Source organism: Mustela lutreola, chromosome X (genome assembly GCF_030435805.1).
Source record: "Mustela lutreola isolate mMusLut2 chromosome X, mMusLut2.pri, whole genome shotgun sequence".
Taxonomy (NCBI): domain Eukaryota; kingdom Metazoa; phylum Chordata; class Mammalia; order Carnivora; family Mustelidae; genus Mustela; species Mustela lutreola.
Window position 1 is genome coordinate 121,136,792 of NC_081308.1, and position 20,603 is coordinate 121,157,394.

The 20,603-nt window shown below is 44.6% G+C and overlaps 1 long non-coding RNA gene across 1 annotated transcript; it reads left to right on the top strand.

Annotated features, from left to right (window-relative positions):
* The first annotated feature begins 7,856 nt into the window (after positions 1–7,856).
* LOC131821759 (uncharacterized) lies at positions 7,857–10,451 on the top strand. Its single transcript, XR_009349974.1, has 3 exons — positions 7,857–7,944; positions 9,811–9,846; positions 10,207–10,451. It is a non-coding gene; the product is annotated as an uncharacterized LOC131821759 (long non-coding RNA).
* The last annotated feature ends 10,152 nt before the right edge of the window (positions 10,452–20,603 follow it).

Here is a 20,603-nt window from a genome sequence, read left to right on the forward strand (position 1 = left end):
TTCTAATCCAGTGATTTCTGAACCTGTCAATATACCCTAATCCTGTAGAGAACTTTAAAAATGTACATTCTCTGGTACCAACCCTCCAAGACCTACTAATTCTGTGTCTTTAGGGAAATACTGCATGTATGTGCTTGAAAAGTATTTTTCCTGGTGAGTTTGATACTCCGGCTATGGTCTGGCCTCTTTGTGTGACTGATGAGTAAACTCTTAAAATAATCTTAGAGCTGCTCAATGCAGCTTATCCATTTTGTGTTTCAAAGTGCCTCTCTTATTTCTTGGAAAGGGTTCCCTTTAGGGTTGATTCTCTGCCATAAGATTAATTATGCTTTCTCCTTTCCTTCACTCTCTCTAGTTGGGCTATAACCTCCCACAAACAGTCTCCGCCGCATTCCAGAACTGGACCAGTCTGGCCCGCAGAGAGTACTAGAAGGCCCTCTGTACCCAGATGCAACACTGCTAGCTTCATTACAATCAGCTTTGGACCATAAATCTTAACTATTTTAGCCGAGTTCCCACCTGTTCCTGCCCATGAACCAAAGTCCATGCGGCTGGACCTACTTTTTCCTTCTTTGCCTTGCTTCCTTCCTGTTCCCTTACTTTGCTGCTTGTTCAGTCTCTGTCATCCTCTTTTTGTCACTATTACTCTTAATTCTATGATCTTTGCACTTTCTGTCATATGGGAGGATAATTAATTCACACCTGTGCCTCACTAAACAGCCGTGAGCAGATTAAGCATTGTCGTCTGGAATTGTTTAGGTCCATGCCCAGCTCTCCTGGGTTGTTGGTGCTTTTCCAGACCGTGGCTGAGCCTACTGGAGTGCATTTGTCTGAAGTGTGGTCCGTTCTGTGGCCCAAGTAGGGAGACCAGGGCAAGACACCTGGCAGAACCTCGTGGCAGCGTGCGGCACGTGGGAAAGGAAAGGCCACAGGACCTGGCCTAAAACTGAGTCTGGAGATAGAGGAGAGGCAGTTGGATGAAATAAATCCATTACCCTAGCCCAAAATGGAGGAAGATACCTGTTTTAACAGAAGGCTATCATACGAAAAGCTCTGGAAATTTGAGTTCAACACAGATCTACCCACCTGCGTACAGCAGCACTGCTACTAAGAATAGGTTAAGGAATCCTAGGCTTTATCGGTTTTCTTTAATCCTTACAACAACTCAATATGGCACAAACATTAATGGGTATCAATTCTCTTTTATAGATGAGTGTTCAGAGTGTGTAAAGTATCCTCAAATACTCCTGTGGTTTTTATTGCCATTTATAGAAGATGACTTTCGGTCTCTATCTCTAGTTCGCACCTTTCCTGTCAAACTCTGTGCAGCCTCTACAACATCTCCAATAGAATCTCAAATTCAGTATTTCCAAAAGAGTTCTTGGTTCCTACCTCCTTCCTCAAATCTGTTCCTCCTCCCGCCTCCCCATCAATGACCTGGCACCACCATTCACCCAGTCACTTACGTCCGTAACTGAGAGTCATCCTAGCTTTCTTTTTTCCTCTATCTAGATTTTATTATCCCTTATTACAGTGCTAGCACCCTTTCGACTCTGCCTCCAAAATACATCCTGAGTGTGAACTCTTTTCACCACTCCTTCTGCTTCTACCTGAATCGAGCCCAATATCTTTTACCTGGACTTCTGCGAGATACTCTCCTCAGATCTTCCTGCTTTCACAATTTGCCAGGATATAGTCTATTCTCAGCACAGTAGCCCAAATTATGATTTAAAAACATAAATCATATCATGTAGTTTCCCTGCCCAAGTCTCTGTAGTAGCTTCCCACTGCAATTAGACATCTGACTTTACAACCATTTCCAGGAGGGCGTGGCCTGTGTGAGCCGACCCTTGTCTACCTTTTTGGCCTTATCTTCTACTTTTCTCCATCTCTTTATTCCCGGACATGTCTGGTGCATTCATTCTCAGGACCTTTGCATTAGCTCTTCTCTCAGCCCAGAAAACACTTCTACATCCAATTTCTTGCTTTACTCCTTGTCTTTCAAGTCTTACCTCAATGATACTCTCTGAGACTGGCCTTTCTTGACCACCCCAGGATGCTGTCATGTTGTTCTCTCTTACTCTCTTTCTACCACTCATGATGACCGTATGTTCTTACATCGGTCTGTCTTCTCTCTTAAACTGGTGAGCTCTTTTGAAGGCAGGCACCTTTATCTGTCTGAGTCATTGTACCACAGCACCCAGGGCAATGCTTGGCTTTCCCCACTACCCCGTGCTTTGCTCTGTAGTGTCCTGAAGTATATTTGATCATCAGAAGTAACAGCTCTGTGTTCTCTGGGATCTTGAGCCAAAATCTGGATTCCTGATGAGTTTGTGGTACCGTCTTCTGAAAGACATACCAGAGGATCTCCAGAAAGGATTATTCAACATGTTGAAAAACTTGGAAACTTAATGAAGAACAGGTCATGAAACTTGGACGTTTAGTCTGGAGAAGGACAGACTAGGGAGAACCAGGTCAGGTTCATCGCCAGTGACATTACTCTCTTGCTCGTTTCTCCTCTCTTGCTTTCTTTGCAATGTTTAGCCATTGATGCTTCTAGTTGGGTTAAAAATAAACCCCAATTCTGGGCCTTCTTTTCTTATAATGAAAACCTTTGAATTCAGATGGAAATTGCACTTTTGTCTAAATGCTCAGCAGAAGAGTTGGGCTTCCCTATGTGGCCTTCTGTGGTTTTATTTTTGCTGTACTTGCACTGGAACAATCTCACGCTAGAAGTTATGTTCTGATAGAGGCAAAAACTGGAAAATTCAATTGCATTTCCTTTTATGCAAAAGTAGTTAAATGTATTCTTCTATTTCCTAGGCATTAAGGTGCAAACATCATCACCTTTTCTCTTATCTCCTGATTTAAAAGAAATTAGAGCCATTTTCATAGCAGTACCAGGTAGGGGAACAGCCAACAGCACAGGATACAGCCTCAGTGGATGTAGTTCCAGTTCTGCCAGTCTTTCTCCAGATACTGGTTCCTACTTTTCCACTGGAGTAGATCCTGACTAATCCTTGCTGCGGGAGTGGTAAGTGTGGTTCTGTCGCTGAGTCTCTTTGTGTGCCTGTACTGCTCAAGCCTAGAATAGAGTTACTCCTTGTGTAACTTTCCAGAACTCTCCAATGAAAATATTTCCATCTTACTCGGAAATGGTAACAGTCTAGAATGCATGATAAAACTGTAATTCCCCTTTCCCTGCTATCTGTTCCCAGAGTCGAGCTCATAATTATAATAGCATACTAAAAGATATTGGGAAAGTTGGGCCTGAGAAGTTTTTTTTGTTGTTTAAAAAGAAATTTCTCGGGGCACCTGGATGGCTCAGTGGGTTAAAGCCTCTGCCTTCAGCTCAGGTCATGATCCCAGGGTCCTGGGATCGAGCCCCGCATCGGGCTCTTTGCTCAGCGGGGAGTCTGCTTCCTCCTCTCTCTCTGCCTGTCTCTCTGCCTACTTGTGATCTCTCTCTGTTAAATAAATAAAATCTTAAAAAAAAAAGAAATTTCTCATTAATCATTCACTGAATGGTTTTAGCAGCTACTGAAAATCGTTGCCTAAATCCACTGTTTTGTTGAGGGTTGCAAAATGATAAGTTTTTCTTCCTGATTTTTTCATTTCTTCTGTATATATTAGCTGGAAATTTGCTTAACAGAAAGAGCTTTCCCTTAACTACTTGATTTTGTTGCGGAGAGTTCAGATAGATGCTTGAATAGTTGACTTTAGCTATCTATTTTTAAGAATCAGGGGTGCTACCTTAGTAACTACCGAAGGTGACCAATGATTTGATTGGGTTAATTATGATTTTTACATATTTGGTGCATTGCAATCATTTCCGGCTTTTAAAAAAAATGTTTATTGGGCGCCCCTGCATGGTGGCTTTTGAGTGGGTCTGGAAGTCTCCATCAGGTGACCAAGCAGGCAGATCAGATCAAGAACTACTAGAATGGGGTGCCTCGGAGGGAAAAGGGGTGCTTGTGAGGACCAGCTCCACTTACTTGACTTGAAGCAATGGGTTTGACTCACAGTAAAGCTGTATAGATTTTTCTTCATGATTTGTCACTCTTTTATTTATGACTGAGTGCTTTTTTTTAAGGCTTTTTTCCCTTTAATTTGACAGAGAGAGACACACAGCGAACAGAAAGAACACAAGCAGGGGGTGTGGAAGAGGGAGAAGCAGGCTCCTTGATGAGTAGGGAGGCTGATTTGGGGCTTGATACCAGGGTCCTGGGATCATGAGCTGAACTGAAGGCAGATGCTTAACCGACAGAGCCACGCAGGTGCCCCTGGGGATAATTTATTACAAAGCAAAGACAAAGGCTCTGAGCCACAAGAGCTGCTTGATTTGGCTCCACTCCGCCACGTAGTCATTTGATGAGGAGCCAATGAGCCAAATGGACACAGGCGGTCTGTTACTTACAAGTGCAGCAAAAGCGAGATCAGAAGGTCAGCATGGTGTCAGCTCCGCACATCCCTGATCCCAAAGAATGACAACCAGAGGGACAAGATGACAGATGACATGAGCTGTGAGTCACTTTTCCATGGAAGAGCTGTTCCCATAACACATCTAGTGGCTTGCAAAGCCTGAAGTTGTACCCTAAGGGAGGAAGCAAGATGGAAAGTCCCATGCCTCACCAGCATTGGGAGGTGGATAAGGAGGTGTCTCTTGGCAGCCCCCCTCCCAAAATAGGAAGGGAGTGAGAAACAGTCTTCACAGGACTGCTTGTCTTGCCCTGTTCCAGGGAGGATCCCAGGGCATTTCACCAAAACTTAGGTCAGCTTGCCGTTGAGCGTTGCTTGTGGGACGTGTGTAGAGATGTGCCAGGTGGTTAGGACACCTGAGTAGAGGCATTTCCCTATAACCAAAAGCAAATTATGAAAATTGAGGAAAAATACTAACTGTATTGATAAGCGGTAATAAAATTCTTTTACTTTTGTTTCTTACAATAAGATGATAGTAATATTTAATAGGTCAGTTGTCAAATTGTGTTCTGTAGAAATCCTTCAGTGATGGTAAATCAGGATTTTACCACTAGATGGCGCACGACAAAAATTCATCATCCAGTTGGTCAGTATGAAAAGACAATAACATCATTATCCAACAGACAAATAAAAATGTTTTCTCCATAATTCCAATGTAAAAAGCTTTAATCTTTGGGATAGATTGCATTAATCTATACACATCCATTCCCTTTGTCATATCCATCAGAGCCAATTATTATTAAAACTGAATAAATAATTTTTTAAATGAATTTTAGCTTTAAATATAGTTGTGCAATAATTATTTTTTAAAAAGATTTTATTTATTTGAGAGAGAGAAAGAGAGAGCGAGAGGGAAAGAGAGAGAACAAGTGGGGGGTGCAGAGGGACCAGCAGGCTTCCCGCTGATCAGGGAGCCCAACTCGGGAGGCTTGATTCCAGGACTCTAAGATCATGACCTAAGCCAAAGTCGGATGCTTAACCAACTGAGCCACTCAAGCGCACCCCTACAATAATTATTTTAAAAAATATTTTATTTTCTTGATTTTAGACCAGAGAGTAATATAGTAAAAACTTGTATGTACTTGGGGCGCCTGGGTGGCTCAGTGGGTTAAGCCTCTACCTTTGGCTCAGGTCATGATCCCAGGGGCCTGGGATCGAGTCCCGCATAGGGCTCTCTGCTCAGCAGGGAGCCTGCTTCTCCTCATCTCTCTTTCTGTCTGTCTCTCTGCCTATTTGTGATCTCTCTCTCTGTGTCAAATAAATAAATAAAATCTTTAAAAAAAAAACTTGTATGTACTTAACATAGGTTTACCAATTATTAACATATTGCCACATTTGCCTTATCTATTACTACAGTTTTTTCTAAAGCATTTCAGAGTACTTAGTAGACGTAATGGCACTTTGCCTCTCAGTACATGTATCTCATGAGAACAAATCCATCCTCCTATATTATCATACCAAACAACTTTTATATTGATTTAATATTATCTAGTCTGCATTCAAATGTCTCCGTTGTTCTTGAAATGTCTTTTATAGCTGTTTTATTTTGTATACACGATCTAACCAAAGATCACAGTGCATTTGGTCATCATACTTTTTTGGGGGGTCATATCTCTTTAATCGTCTTTAATCTAGAACAGTTTCCCTTCCTGTCCTTTAAAAAATATGACAATTTTATACACATATACAGAAGGGTATATATATATATATTTATTTACATATTAAAATACTTAATAACATATTAAAATATTTAATATATATTTCTTTACTTCCTCTACCCACTGGAAGTCCAGTATTTTTTAGGCAAGCAATGTAACAATCCTAATTATAAATGTTACCCAAAATTGATGAAATGTAAAAAGTATGTTAACAAAATATGTCCATTTCTAAAGGCAGCAATTCTACATGTCATGTATAATAAAAACCCATATAGAGGTTTTGGGGGGTAGTCATTCATTAGATTATGAGCTCTCAGAAGGGAACAGATTGTGTTTTATTCATTTGTATAATCTGCCCACCATATAGTATACTGAATGTGGTGAAACTCAGTACATCTTTGTGGAGTGAATGAAAGGTTTGCTGTTTTTTTGCTGTGGGAAAATACAGATAACATAAAATTTAACATTGTAACTATTTTAAGTGTACAGTTCAGTGGCAGTAAGAACATCCACATTGTTAGGCATGGTTCTCTTTTAATAGCCTAAGGGATACGTGTTAATTGCAGGAAAGTTATTAAATAGATCATCAAAAGAAAAATGATCTAAACTCCCATCAAATTCTACCATCCATGGAAAACCCAGACATAATCACTCTTAACATTTTGGTGTAGTATCCTTCCAGACTTTTTTGCGTACATTTATTCCTATCCACGTAAGTTATAAGTGATTGCATTGTACATATTGTATAATTACCTGCTCTTATTTCCTTAACGTATAGTCAATATTCTGTCATATTAATGTTAATATTTACAGATAAGTGGGTTTCGATCTGCTTATACTTCATCCACTGTTTTTTTTTTTAAAGATTTTATTTATTTATTTGACAGACAGAGATCACAAGTAGGCAGAGAGGCAAGCAGAGAAAGAGAGAGAGAGGGAAGCAGGCTCCCTGCCGAGCAGAGAGTCCGATGCGGGGCTCGATCCCAGGACCCTGAGATCATGACCTGAGCCGAAGGCAGCGGCTTAACCCACTGAGCCACCCAGGCGCCCCTTCATCCACTGTTTTTATGCCATATACCTCCAGTGGCCATGCTGTTGGGTGGGGGTCGTGGTGACAGAGCTAAGGACACAGGTGAATTCTGTGTGGTTTTTTGTTTTTCTGGGCATAGTGGATAATAACACTGGTTTAGGGCATAAGTTTCTGTGTGTAATTTGGGGATTGCAGAAGGGATTTAGGCATCCTTTGTTGAGGCCCATCTTTACATCAAGGGTCTAATGGCAGTGTTGCACCAAGGGAGGGCAGAAGAACAGTCTCTGTCAAAATCTTCCTCTGGGGAACTTGTTATTTAAGGCCTGACTCTCCTTATTATTTGCCTGGGGGAAAACACACACTGAACCACAAAATGCTCCCAGAGACTAGACCTTGTCAATGCTCTCTGATGCCTAGTAGGACCACTGCAGAAAAAAAATATTAATGAGGCTGTTGCTAGGAGACGGGAGAGCCAAAAGCCCAAGACATTGTAGGGGTTCCTCTGAAAACCAAAGCACTTTAAGTAGGTTTTAGATTGGAGGTTTTATTATTAAAATCTCTTCTTTGATGAACATGTACTTTTTAGCATGTAACATGTGATACGATTTTTACGTTTTTGGAGGAATTTGGGGGTAATCCCAAGGCATTTCATTTCTTTCCATAGAGCTAATCCCTTCTTCAGAGCACAGCTCAGTTTCAAGTGGCTGCTGCTGCTTTCGCCCTCCCCTTCAGTGCGACAATCTCAGAGCTGGTGGAGAAGCAGAGCGCGTGCAGCTGGTAAGTAGCTGAGAAATCTTTTGTAAAATAGGTCCCCAAAATGTGCTTTTCAAAGCAAGTGACAAGTTTTGATGGAAAAGAATAATACAGAACTGTGTAGGAATTCCTGATTCTAATCAGCAGTATTGGGAAGATGGGTTAGTTCCAATCTAAATATTCCCCGGTCATGTACTAGTTCAAAGCTTGTTTCTTAAATGGCAAATGAGTTGCTGGAAGGAAATATAGGAATCTCCCCTTGTGATTCTGGTAAGATATTTCCCAACATAGGACTTGATGAAGATGTTACCTAGATGAGAAATTGCACTTAGAACAGTATCTCAGCCTTACAGTGTTTGAATTAGACTTGATAGAATGGGTTACGATTGAAGATGTTCTCAGATCTGAGCTCCTGTCCCCGTATGGAGAGAGCATGACAAAACTGTGACTTTGCAATGGGAAGGATACCATACCTCATTTTTTTTTTTTAAATGAAGAAAATCATGTGACTGGATGTCTGTACAGGAGAGGAAATGAGGAGGGTAGCCTGTAATGTTCAGTTTAATTGCTTCAAAGGAGAAATGAACATGTGTTGAATGGGAAAGATTAAAATTTGGGTTTAGGATGAGAAGTCATGGAAAGGAAATCATGAATATTGTGGCTGCCTTTATTTTGAAAATGATTGATTTTGTATTCATGGACATCAATTAGTGCAGTAAAGGCAAAATATTCTCAAGTGCTTCTTTATTTGAAAAGAGCTCTGAGAAGGATTTCAGAGATTCCTATCAGAAAAGCTTTTATGTTTGTGCCTGAAATGTGCCGGAAAATGCGTAAGCTTTTGTGCCCCTTTCACCTGGAAACCGCATTAGTAGATCCATTTCGGCAAGAAAACAAAACAAAACAAAACTGAAGTGGTGGTCTTTTTATTTCTTTGAAATTTAGGTTGTTGGTCCCTTCAAGGGGAAGGAGGGAAAAAAGGTAGATTTTTGAGTTAGATGACAAACAGCAATCAAGAAGGGAAAAGAAGAAGGAAACGCTTAAAAGAAAGCTCTCAAGATGGGCCATTTTTCCAAGCCAAAAATGTCTGCGGGTGGCATGTTTTGCAGGGGGTGCTGGTGGGGGAGAGTGTGTTAAAGGCAAAGGGAGGGGGGCATTGGACGGAGCACTGCGGCAAAGAGAGTGACTGACGCATCCAGGGACATGTGACTATTCTCTGGTGTAGTGAAGAAAATTTTCCAGGAGTCCATCTTGTATAAGAAATTCTGTAATGATGCTGTAATCTTCATGTAGTCTGCACTGCGTGTGTCTTGCTGGCTCCTCCACTGTTAAATCAGTGCAGTCAGGCTTTGTTTTTACTGTCTTTATTCCTAGACTTTCTTCTCTGTGCTCCCACTGCTTTTATAGCCCTTGTTAAAGTAGCTTCTTAAAAATGGTATCTTACCCCTTTATCATAAAAAAACCTACACATTAATTGTTTAAAATTTGGAAAAATGACTCTGTCCCTCTTTCCTGAATACATGCAAAGAAATGCCAGAGATATATACTTATATACAAAATGAAAATTTTATATATATATATATATAAATAAAACTACATATATGACGTGTGTGTGTGTATATATATATATATATATATATATATATATATATATAGTTTTCAGCTTGCTTTAATAATCATTCAACATTATATTGAAAATAATTCCTCATATTTTTAAACATTCCACAAGAAGTTAGTGTTTCACGGATGCATAATTTCTGATCATAGAGGTGTCCCACTAAATGTCCAGTTACTGAATGTTTATATGTGCAGTCTTTGCTGTTACAATTTAAGGAATATCTTTCCATATAAACCTCTGTGTACTTTTCTGTTTTTTTTTTTTTTTTTCCCTAGGATAAATTCGTAGATGTGGAATTTCTGGATCAAATGGTATGAACCAGTTTAAGATTTCTCCTTCACCTCCACCTTATACATTATCACCTAATTAGTTTATCATATGTGGTAAAAACATTATTTCCCAGTTGTTGTTTGCCTATTGATTTTGTATCATTTATGCTGGGGTCTTTTTTTTTTTTTACATGTTACAGCTTTATATTTTTAGATATCTGTAGCTATCAATTTTTGATTTTATGATTTATTTCTTTCCTTTAGTGAGTATATTGACTTGTATTTTTTTCTAGTTATTTCATTGCTTCATTTTTTTTTTACTAACTCTAATTCATCTGGAATTCATTTTGGTATGTGGTATGAATATGAAGTAGGATCTAATTTTGTTTTTTTTCCAAATAGGTCACCAATTGTTTCAGCATCATTTATTGAATAATTCAACCTTCTTCCACTGATATGAAATGGCAACAACTGCTCTCCCTTTAGCTAGGGTATAGTGTCCACAGGTTGGCCATTTTCTTTCTACCCGAGATGGTCACATTCCTCAATAGCACTCCTACCTTCTTGCAGCTTCTGGCAGCTTTCTAAAACATCATGTTCGTGTTCATGCCTTTCAAGGATTCTAGGCACATGTGGTTTAGGGCAGTGGTTTTCAAACAGGATTTATAAATTTAAAATTTTCCAAAATTGTATTTTTATCGGATGCTTTTCACAAATTAAAATTGAGGAATCTGAATATAGAAAACCACTGTTCCAGATGTGCTATTCCTCTTGGACACAGCTGGCATTCTAATTGTGTGTTCAAAACTTACCCCCAGGGTCAGTTAGTGTTACTCCTATGATTCCTTCTTCAACCTTTTTTTCTACTCCTCAGGTTCTCGGAGAATTAAAGCTGTCTGGTCTTAGTCTCTGGAATTTTCTAGAATGGTATAAGAAGGAAATGTAAGAGATGTGTGAGGAGCAGAAATAAATAATGTTTGCCAGCCTGTTGCTGGCAGTAGTCTGATCTAGGGATTTAAAGAAGGTAGGATGAGTCCCGATCCATGCCACCACTGCCACCATCTCTTGTAGGTAGACACACCCCCAGTGGTTCACTTCTTTTCGCTGTAGGCGGAAGGCTCCAGCATGAAACGCAGACTCAGTGGGAGAAGAGTTAAATGTTGCTTACAGAAATCTTTGATTATTAAAATCACCTGCTACCCACTGTTGGCCATCCCAGCCCCATTCCCACTCCCAGCACAGCCTTCTTTCTCTGTTGTCTTCCTGACTCTGGCCTCTAGCCTTTCCTGATTCAGGAAGAAAAACTGAGGGCATTGGGTTGGAGGGTGCCTTGCCTGCCCTTATTAGGGGCTCATTTGGCTCACAGCCAGAGTCCCAGTCATTTCTTGACTTGCACATTTAGGCTGTGATTTGTTTGTGACTGGAGGCTGGTTTCCCTGGCAACAGCAGCTCTCCAGGGCATGCGCATTTGCTCCTCTGCAGTGGCAGAATGTGGCTGTGTCAGCGAGGTGGGGTGGGACTGTGGTGGGGGCCGACGTCACTGGAGGCGCTCTTCTGCAGTCATGATGTCAGTTTTTCTGGGCTAGACTGCCATCGTTATCTTAAATAGAGCATTGCGTTATTTTTTTTAATACTTGGAAGGCTTTGAGCTACTCCCTTTTCTTCCACGTTCCCTTCTCTCAATATATCCAGCAATGACCACGAAGTATTCCCAGTGTTTGAGGCCAATGATGCTCCCGGAACCCTAAGGAGATTCATGATAGTGTGGACACAGGAAACAAACTGCCTGGTTTCAGACCTGCGCCTCTTGGTAGTTGCGTGACCATAGTACATAGTGCTTCCATTTTCTCAGATATAAAATGGAGATTAATAATAGCACCTTTAGAACAGTGTCTGTTACACAGTAACCGTAAGTGTTGGTATCATCTGTAGATATTAAAGGAGAATTTGCCCTGAAACAGGCCCTGCAATGTACAAACTTACCCTCTATTGTCCACTGGTCAAATACACACACACACACACACACACACACACACACACACACTTTCTCTCTCTCTCTCTCTCTCTCTTAACCTTGCAGCACACAGGCTTTTCCCACGACACACAGACAAGCACCACAGCGGAAAGGCTTACCCCATAGCACACAGGCATCCCCCATATCACTCAGATTTACCTAAAAGCACACACATTCTCCACAAGGCAAAAAGTCTCACCGAAGGGACATGGATCTACTGCATGTGCCACAGACTCACTGTTCCATAAAGACTGTATCCATGACACGTGCACAATCCCCGATATCACAGACTATCCCCATATCACACAGGCCCTTCGCCTAGCACAGTTTCTCTAGCGAATACAGACTCACTCCACAGGACACAGGCCCTGCAGGATACAGACCTCACCACAGAACATGGACTCTGCCCATGGCTCATGGATGCCCATGGCACACAGATTCTCCCCACGGCACACAGATTTCTCCCAGTGTCCCACTGACTAAACCAATGGCCAAGATTCTCCCCAGGACACAGGTCACATCCCGAAGATACTCCCTAGAGCATACAGATACTCCCCCCCGCAAGGGCACACAGCCTTATGCCATGACACAGAGATGCACTCTAGAGCACATGGACTGTCCACAGAACACAGACTTTCCCCCAGAACACAGTTCCTGGCCCAGCTTGGAGACCCACACCGAGGGACACACTGTCCCACACCAGACAGACAAACACCACAGGACACAGGCCATCCCAAAAAGACCCAAACTTGTTCCGTAGTGTACAGACATGACCCAAATCACATGGACTCACCCCATAAAATGCAAACTAAACCCATGGCACAGAGAGTCTCCCCACAACACACAGATTCTCCCCACAGCCAAAAGATTGTTCCCAGAGAACACAGTCTGCCCTACAAACTGAGATGCCCCACAGCACACAGACATCCCCTACAGCGTATAAACTCATCCCACAGACTTTCTCCATGGGACCCAGGCCCTCCCCACTTCAGGCCGACTGGCCCTAGGGTGCACAGCCTCTCCCCAAGACACAGACTTGTCCCACAGCACAAGGACATGCCCCTAAGAACATAGACTCACCCCACAGCCTGAAGACTTACCATGGCACACAGATTAAACCCACAGCCCTCAGGCAAGCTCCCCCCACATCCCAGAGGTGCAGTGGTGTGTATCCCGTGGGCACACAGGATTGGGCCACCACACACAACCTCATCCTGCAGCGCACGGGGTCACATCACAACCCATGCCACCCCCACACGATGCAAATGCTCACCCCGTGGCGGGCTCCCTTGCTCTGCTGCAGCTCAGCCTCCCCCATGCAGACGCTCAACCCCGATTCCTTTGACAAGCCCCCCATGGGGCGCAGCACTGCGCCCCAGCACACGTTGGTCCCGCAAGGGACAGACTGGGTCTAGGACAGACACGCTCAGGCCACAGCAGCACCTAAGCTGTCTCCAGAGTGTCCAGCCCCCGCCCTCCGGGCATACACATGTCCCCCCGCGGGGCCAGTCACGGGCACGATCCAGGCTCCCCTCGTTCATTTCACAGCGCAGACGTGTCACCCAAACACATTCCCCAGCACGGCGCTCCGACCCCCCGGCGCACGTCACTGTGTCACACACGTGCCACACAGATTCACCTCACAAAATCCACACTCCTTCCGGAGCCTCCGCCCTGCGAGCACACACCCTGGGCATGGGCAGCCATGGGCTCTACAATGCCCAGAGCTGCCTCAAAGCCCAGGGACCCATTTCACTGCTCACTACGCCGCTGCCCGTACACAAGTGTGCCCAGAACACGACCCCCTGTCCGTGTATACACTTGCCCCGCAACATACACAAACACCACCGAACGCGGATACTCACCCCGAGTGTGCAGGCATGCTGCCCTTCACGGCGGAGACTGGCCCCACGCCCTACTCATGCTCACTCTGGACACACAGCTTTCTTCTGCGGCACACAGATTGGCATCAAAGCATGGACTTACTCCAAAACAGAAGACCGACCGTTCACATAAACACTCCCCAAGGACACAGACAGACACACAACACACATATGACCCCCTCAATGCAAATATTTCCATCGTAGTCTACAGACCTACTTTCCTGTATCATTGAGCTACAACTCGGGCCTGTGACAGAGACACAGCTTGGGTAGTGGTTAAGAGCAAGGCCTCTGGACCCAGACTACCTGGGTTAGGATCCAGGTTCCACCCTTTTCTAAGTGTATCACCTGGGGTAAGTACGTTTCTCTGTTCTTCAGTTTGCTCCTCTGTAAAACAAACGTAACAACAGGGCCTACTCCGAAGGGAGTGACTAGCCACTAGTACCATTAACCCCAAATACCTAGAACCTGACAACACAAAGGCTCACCAGTGATACATAGACTGGCCCTAGGACAGGTGCAGATACTCTATAGCACACAATTTTAGTATATGTGCTGCCGAAGCGAGCAGTGCATAGCACACAGATCGCCCATCGCAACCCCCCACACCCCACAGAACACAGAACCCTAAACCGATGCCGCTCACACGAGAGAGAGCTGTAGCACAATCAAGAAATTTGCTCTACGGTGCACAGACTTGCTCCATGATACACAGACTCACTCCGCAGTGTTTAGACGCACGACCCCAAGCCTCACCGTACAAGGCACAGACCCACAGCACAACACAACACAACACACACACAAACATTCATGCATGCTCCCTGCAACTCAGTGATGTGCCCTATATCACACCAACAACACCCACACACATACACTCAGATTTTTTTTTTTGATCCTAAGACTCCTCCTGCAACACACAGACTCAGCCAACAGTTCACGGGTTCCCCATGGTGCAGACTCGTCATGCACAGACTCATCCAGAACACCTAGACATGCTCTACAGGACACAGATTTGCTCCTGAACAGCTCAGTGTGTATGCATAGACCCCATACGATGCCTGGAGTTACGTTATAACACATAGACTAAACCCACAACATAAGGCCTTTTTTATAAACTAACGCTTGCCTCACAAATCCTGAGAACATTCCATGATACAGATTGCATAGCCCAAGACACCTAGTGTTTCTTCAGTATGTACAGAGAAGCCTCACGGTGCTCACCATCATGTAACACACACTGTCGCTCCACAATGCACAAACTCATCCCCCTCAGCCTGCCTGCTGCCTCTATTGCACAAACATGTCCCACAACACGAAGACACTTCCCATGAGCACAGGCCTAAAATGCATAGACGCATTCCATGAGAACACACCATGCACACACATATTACAACACACAGAGGCATCCTCCAGTGCACAGACCGCCCCCCCCACCATGTAGCAGTGAGCCCCAGAATTCCTGGAGACCCCGACAACATAGACACATTTCCCGCAGCACACATGGTTGCCCCATGACTCACAGAGGTGCATCGTCACATACGAACCTCCCCCATAAAGCAGACTTGAGCACCAACACCCAGACTCCGCAAGGCACAGACCCACGCCGTGATCCAGGGACTGGACTCACGAGTAAGCACACTTTCCGAATAGGTACGCATGCAAACACACAAAACCCTTTGACAATCACACAATCACACCACCACACAAGTTTCCTTGAAAGCAGAGGCTTGACATGCTGCTTACACAGTTGGCCTGCGCACAGGGCAGACGTTAACCCTTCGACATCCTAACGATACGAGAGAATGCCCTCTCCACGAAACCTGTTGCACAATTCACACAGAAGCCCCACATTACTTGGATTAATTTTATAATCTCTGGCCGTTCTGTAACCCAGGACCTGCCACCACACCTAGACATACTCCACAAGACCCAGAGACATTCCGTAAACACAGCACACCCCCAAACGAAGGGGCAGTATAGATTGGGGTTAAAAACTTCCACTTAGGATTCAGACTGACCGGGTTCTAATCCTACATGTATCATTTACTAACTGTGTGACTTTGGAAAAGTTTCTTAACCTGTCTGTGCCTTATTTTTCTTAGGCAGAAATTGGAATAATAATGGTACCTACTTAGCAGGGTTGTTAAGAGGAATAAATGAGTGAACGCCTCTGCAGTGCTTAGAACCTTAGTGTTATGGATGTTAGTTGATCTTGTTGTGGCTGTTACTGTTGTTCTTTCTTCTGCACAAGGACCTGGACTATGATGGTAAGACTTAATCTAGAATCATTAGAAGCAACCCCATGACGCATGGAGTATACCCCCATAAAGCCTAGAACCACACCAGAGCTCCCACTCCCTCCGCCCTCTGCTCACAGTCCCGTGATGACTGCACGTAGGCCATGACGCCCGGAGCAGCTTCCATGTGGAGTCTGCAAAACAGCGACGCATCACACCACACCTAGACACACAGTGCAGTGCATCTGCATACCCGAGGTACAGACCGCTTAGCCACGTGAAGACTCATCAGCCGAATGCGCCCTAGCATGCATACATGAATATATGTGTATGTGTATATATGCGTATATACATACACACGTGTATGTATAGGCTCTGCAGTACACATACCTCAGAATACACTAGACCTACAATGTAAAGAACTCACTTTAAAATCCCTAGAAACAATCCACAATGCATAGGCTTTTCCAACACACAGCCTTGTGTCACGCCATCCCTGTCAAAACCCTGTATACCCCGAATCGCTCCCCATGCTCAGACTCACCCCATAATGCAGATTATCTTTCCACAGGACTCAGACTTGCTCTGCAACACGCCGGCTTGTGCCTCAGGACATGGATAGCCCCGTTCCCCACAGACAGATCTTCCATATGCAGAATCGGACGACAAAGCAGATACACCCTGCGATGCCTGTATGAGGCACGTAACCCACACACAGGCTCCAGTAAACACCTTCACTTCTCAATACCGAGACTTGTCCCTCAACAAACGGAAAACCCTCTGACACACACAGCTGCCATACAATACCTCGACAGGCCCTACACTCCTCAGACCCAGCGTCAGGGTGCACACTCCTCCCACACAGCAGCGAGTGGCCTCCCAGGGCACCCTCTTGTCCCACTGTGCACTCCGGCACCCGCACAGCCCACAGCTCCCCTAGGGAGCAGTCACATCACATTACGGGGCAAAGGCCCCAGACACCTTCAGTTGTGTCCACACAGTCCCCCAAAAGATATGCAGGACCCATCGAACTCAAAAACAATCCATAACCACAGACTTGTCCCATGGTCTGCAAACACATTCCGTAATGCACTGATGTCTCCCACAATGCAGATGTCTGCCTGCATGACCCGCGCTCACATCGGAACAGTGAGTCAACTCACTGCTCACAGATCGCAGTCCACAGGCTTGCCCCACAACATACAGGCTCACCCCATAATGCACAGAATAGTAACATAATGCCAAGGTATGCCGCACAGAGCCCACACCGCCACACCATGCACATAGTCCTTACACAGCACACTCATGCACCACAGAACCACGTATAAACCCCATCAAAGTCCACATAAACCCTGCGGCACACAAGTCTGCCCCATAACACCGACGTGCTATGCAACAACGACTCTCTGTGCAGAGGTTGGAATCACAACACACAGATTTCACTCTACACAGCCGATTTGCTCCACAACCTACACAGTCACTCCACAATGAAAACGCTAGAACCACCACACCCAGGCTCACTGCAAAGCATTCTCCCCGCCCTAGCTTCTCTACCACATAGATACGCCCCTCAACTCACCGACTTGCCTGTCCACACCTGGACATACCAGACAACACATAGACGAGCCCCACTATCCAGACAGATGTCGGACCACCTCGTCTGTGACACAAACGCGGTTCACAGGACATTTAAACCACAATACGCAGACCCATGCCATGTCCTACTTGCTTTGCTCTAATATCACAACCCTAGACTTCTCCCCAGACACAAAGGCCTGTCTTAAAGTGCACACGCATGTGTCACAAACCCCAAAATCACCCCATAACACCCAGATTCATTCCACAGTACCCAGACCACCATACCATTAACGCACAGACACAAACACGCAGCACGCAGACTTGCCCCAAAAGCCCTTAGCAGCGCCACGGGATGCAGACCTGCCTCACAACATACCCTCACCCGGCCACGCAAACACCTGGCTTCCAGGGAAGATAGGGGCAACAGAGCCCATAGAATTGTCTTGTTGGACAAAGACACATCCTGAAACGTGCTTCCATAGTCCGTTACACAGACTTCCTAGCCCTACCACTGACTAGCTCATCATGCAGCATACGGATTTGCGAAAAACCCAATGCATGGGCACAAACGCACAGCTCAGACTCTTCCCAAAAAGCACAGAATCCTATTGCAAAGCACTGACATGCCCCTGCAACGCACAGTATCAAGTCACAATGGGGAAATGTATCTCATGTCACAAGGGTTTTCATACAGTGCAGAAACATGCCCCATCATGTCTCTCTTCCATGACATGGCCATTCAAACATTCTTTACAATTCCTAGGTAGAAGGCAAGACTGCCCACCACTCACAGACCCAGATCAAAGCATACAAAACCACCCTGGAGTGTACGTATTTGCCATGCATTGTGTAGGGTCAACTCATGACACACAATACTCAAAGTTGATACAAAATACACACACACACACACATCCTTCAGCAGAAGATGGATCCCAAACACACTTGGGGTCAGTGACAAAACTCAAGCTCCTCTTCCAACAAGACACAGTCCATCCCACAATATATCAAACAACTGCACAATGAATGCAGTTACCCCACTTGCCCAAGCACTGTACACACATACACTACAATACGTAGACATACCCTACAATGCAGAGATGTGTCCCCAGATACAGACTTCTCATGCAACACGTAGGATCACATCACAGCACATCTGCTCATGATTCAAGAGACAGATCAGCCTAACACACTTTTGCCCCACAGCACACTAACTTTACAAATCCCAAACTTGCACCAAAACCTGAACTTCCACAGATTTGACCCACAGAGTTTCAAACTCACAATATGACATACAGACTCTAAAAATAGCTGCCAAACCATATTAAAATATAAAACTATGCCCCCGTGGAAACACCCTCACCAAGCCCATGGTTGACCTGCAGTGAGTGAAAAGGAGCCACAGCACTCCAGCTCCCAAGGTTTGAGTTGCCGCCCAATGTGCAGAGCCTCATTGTAATGTACAACTATAACCAACAACGCACACACCTTCCCCAGAGAACAAAGTCTCCTTCGCCACACACTTACCACACAGTTTCCAAATTTGTGCCAAACATGCATACTCAGCCCCAAATACACACACCCACCCTGCATCAAACACAGCATAGCGCAGATTTGCCCTTGCTTAGAACCAACGGATAGCTCACATCCGTCTCACAATGCCCAGACACACAATACAATGTACAGACAACAGTCATAGCTTAGATCCACCCAAACGGTGCACAGAATCCAATAACACTGCAGAGCTTTCCCTATAATGTCCACCCATAGGATCTCAAATTGCATGAAAACACACACTTGTTCCAGAATGGACAGCTTCTCCCACAGCGTACGTCCTGTAATACACAGAAACACCGCACAAGATAGGGACCGCCCCGCCCCGAAAGGCAGTATTATATAACAACTTGCAAACATTTCTCAAAATATACATTCCATAATCAGCAGACTCCTTCACGACATCAGTGACCTCCTCAGATGCCTGGACTTTGCCCCACCCCCACCAGCATCCTTGTCCAGTAGCTCTAAAACATACCAAAGAAACAGACTTGTCCCACAAGTGCATAGAAATTTACGCAGCTTCCACATTCATCCTATAGTGCACAGACTTTACCCCTATGTGATATTATCCCACAATGCAGAGACTCAACCACAAAGCAAATAATTAGCCCATCACATACCCCAACTGCCAGATAGGTGCCCAAACACACAGACATGCACCACAGCACCAAGAAACCCTCCACAACGTGCCTGTGAGCCTCATGGTACCCAGACTCTCCCACAGCACCCACACTCACCCCTCAGTTCTTAGACCAACTTATGATGTCACCCATGCTCCATGGCATAAGACTCCTAGCACAGCCCATGGAGTCCTATCACAGTGCACAAATTCACCTCACAATGCGGAGATTCTCCAAAAAATACCAAGATTTACTCCATGGGCATCCAATATTACCATAACACCAAGATTTGCCTCAAAACTCAGTTTTGCACCACACTACGCAGAAATGCCTCACAATACCTACAATGAACTTACAATGAACAGACTTGCCCTACAATGCCCAGACTTACCCCATACGGGTAAGTCCCACAACACAAAAATTCTCCCTAGAATGCACAGCCTCAGTCTACAACATAAAGTTACCCCACTGTGGTAAGAATAGACTGCATACCTCCAGGGACACCCCCAAATTCAATCTTGCCATGCAACACTAAGATATGTTTTACACGTAAGGCACAAAATAGCTCCACAGTACATTCCAGCTAACTTGCTATGGACAGATGTACCCTATAACACATTGGTTTCTCCTACAAATGCAAAATTGCATTCTGATGTACAGATTCACCTCAACACACACACACACATAGTCACTCCACAAGACAAATACTCCTTACCAGCTTTACCACACAGCCTTGCTCCACAAGGCACCCTTGATCCACAACCTAGACACTAGGTCTGTGGTGCACATACCCCCACAACACCTCGGCAAAGCCTCCAATAAAAAGATGCATCCTACAATGTACAAAATGCCTGGAAAATACAGACACTCCCCATAGTCCCACAATGGCCACATCATGCTCAGACTGTGTCCC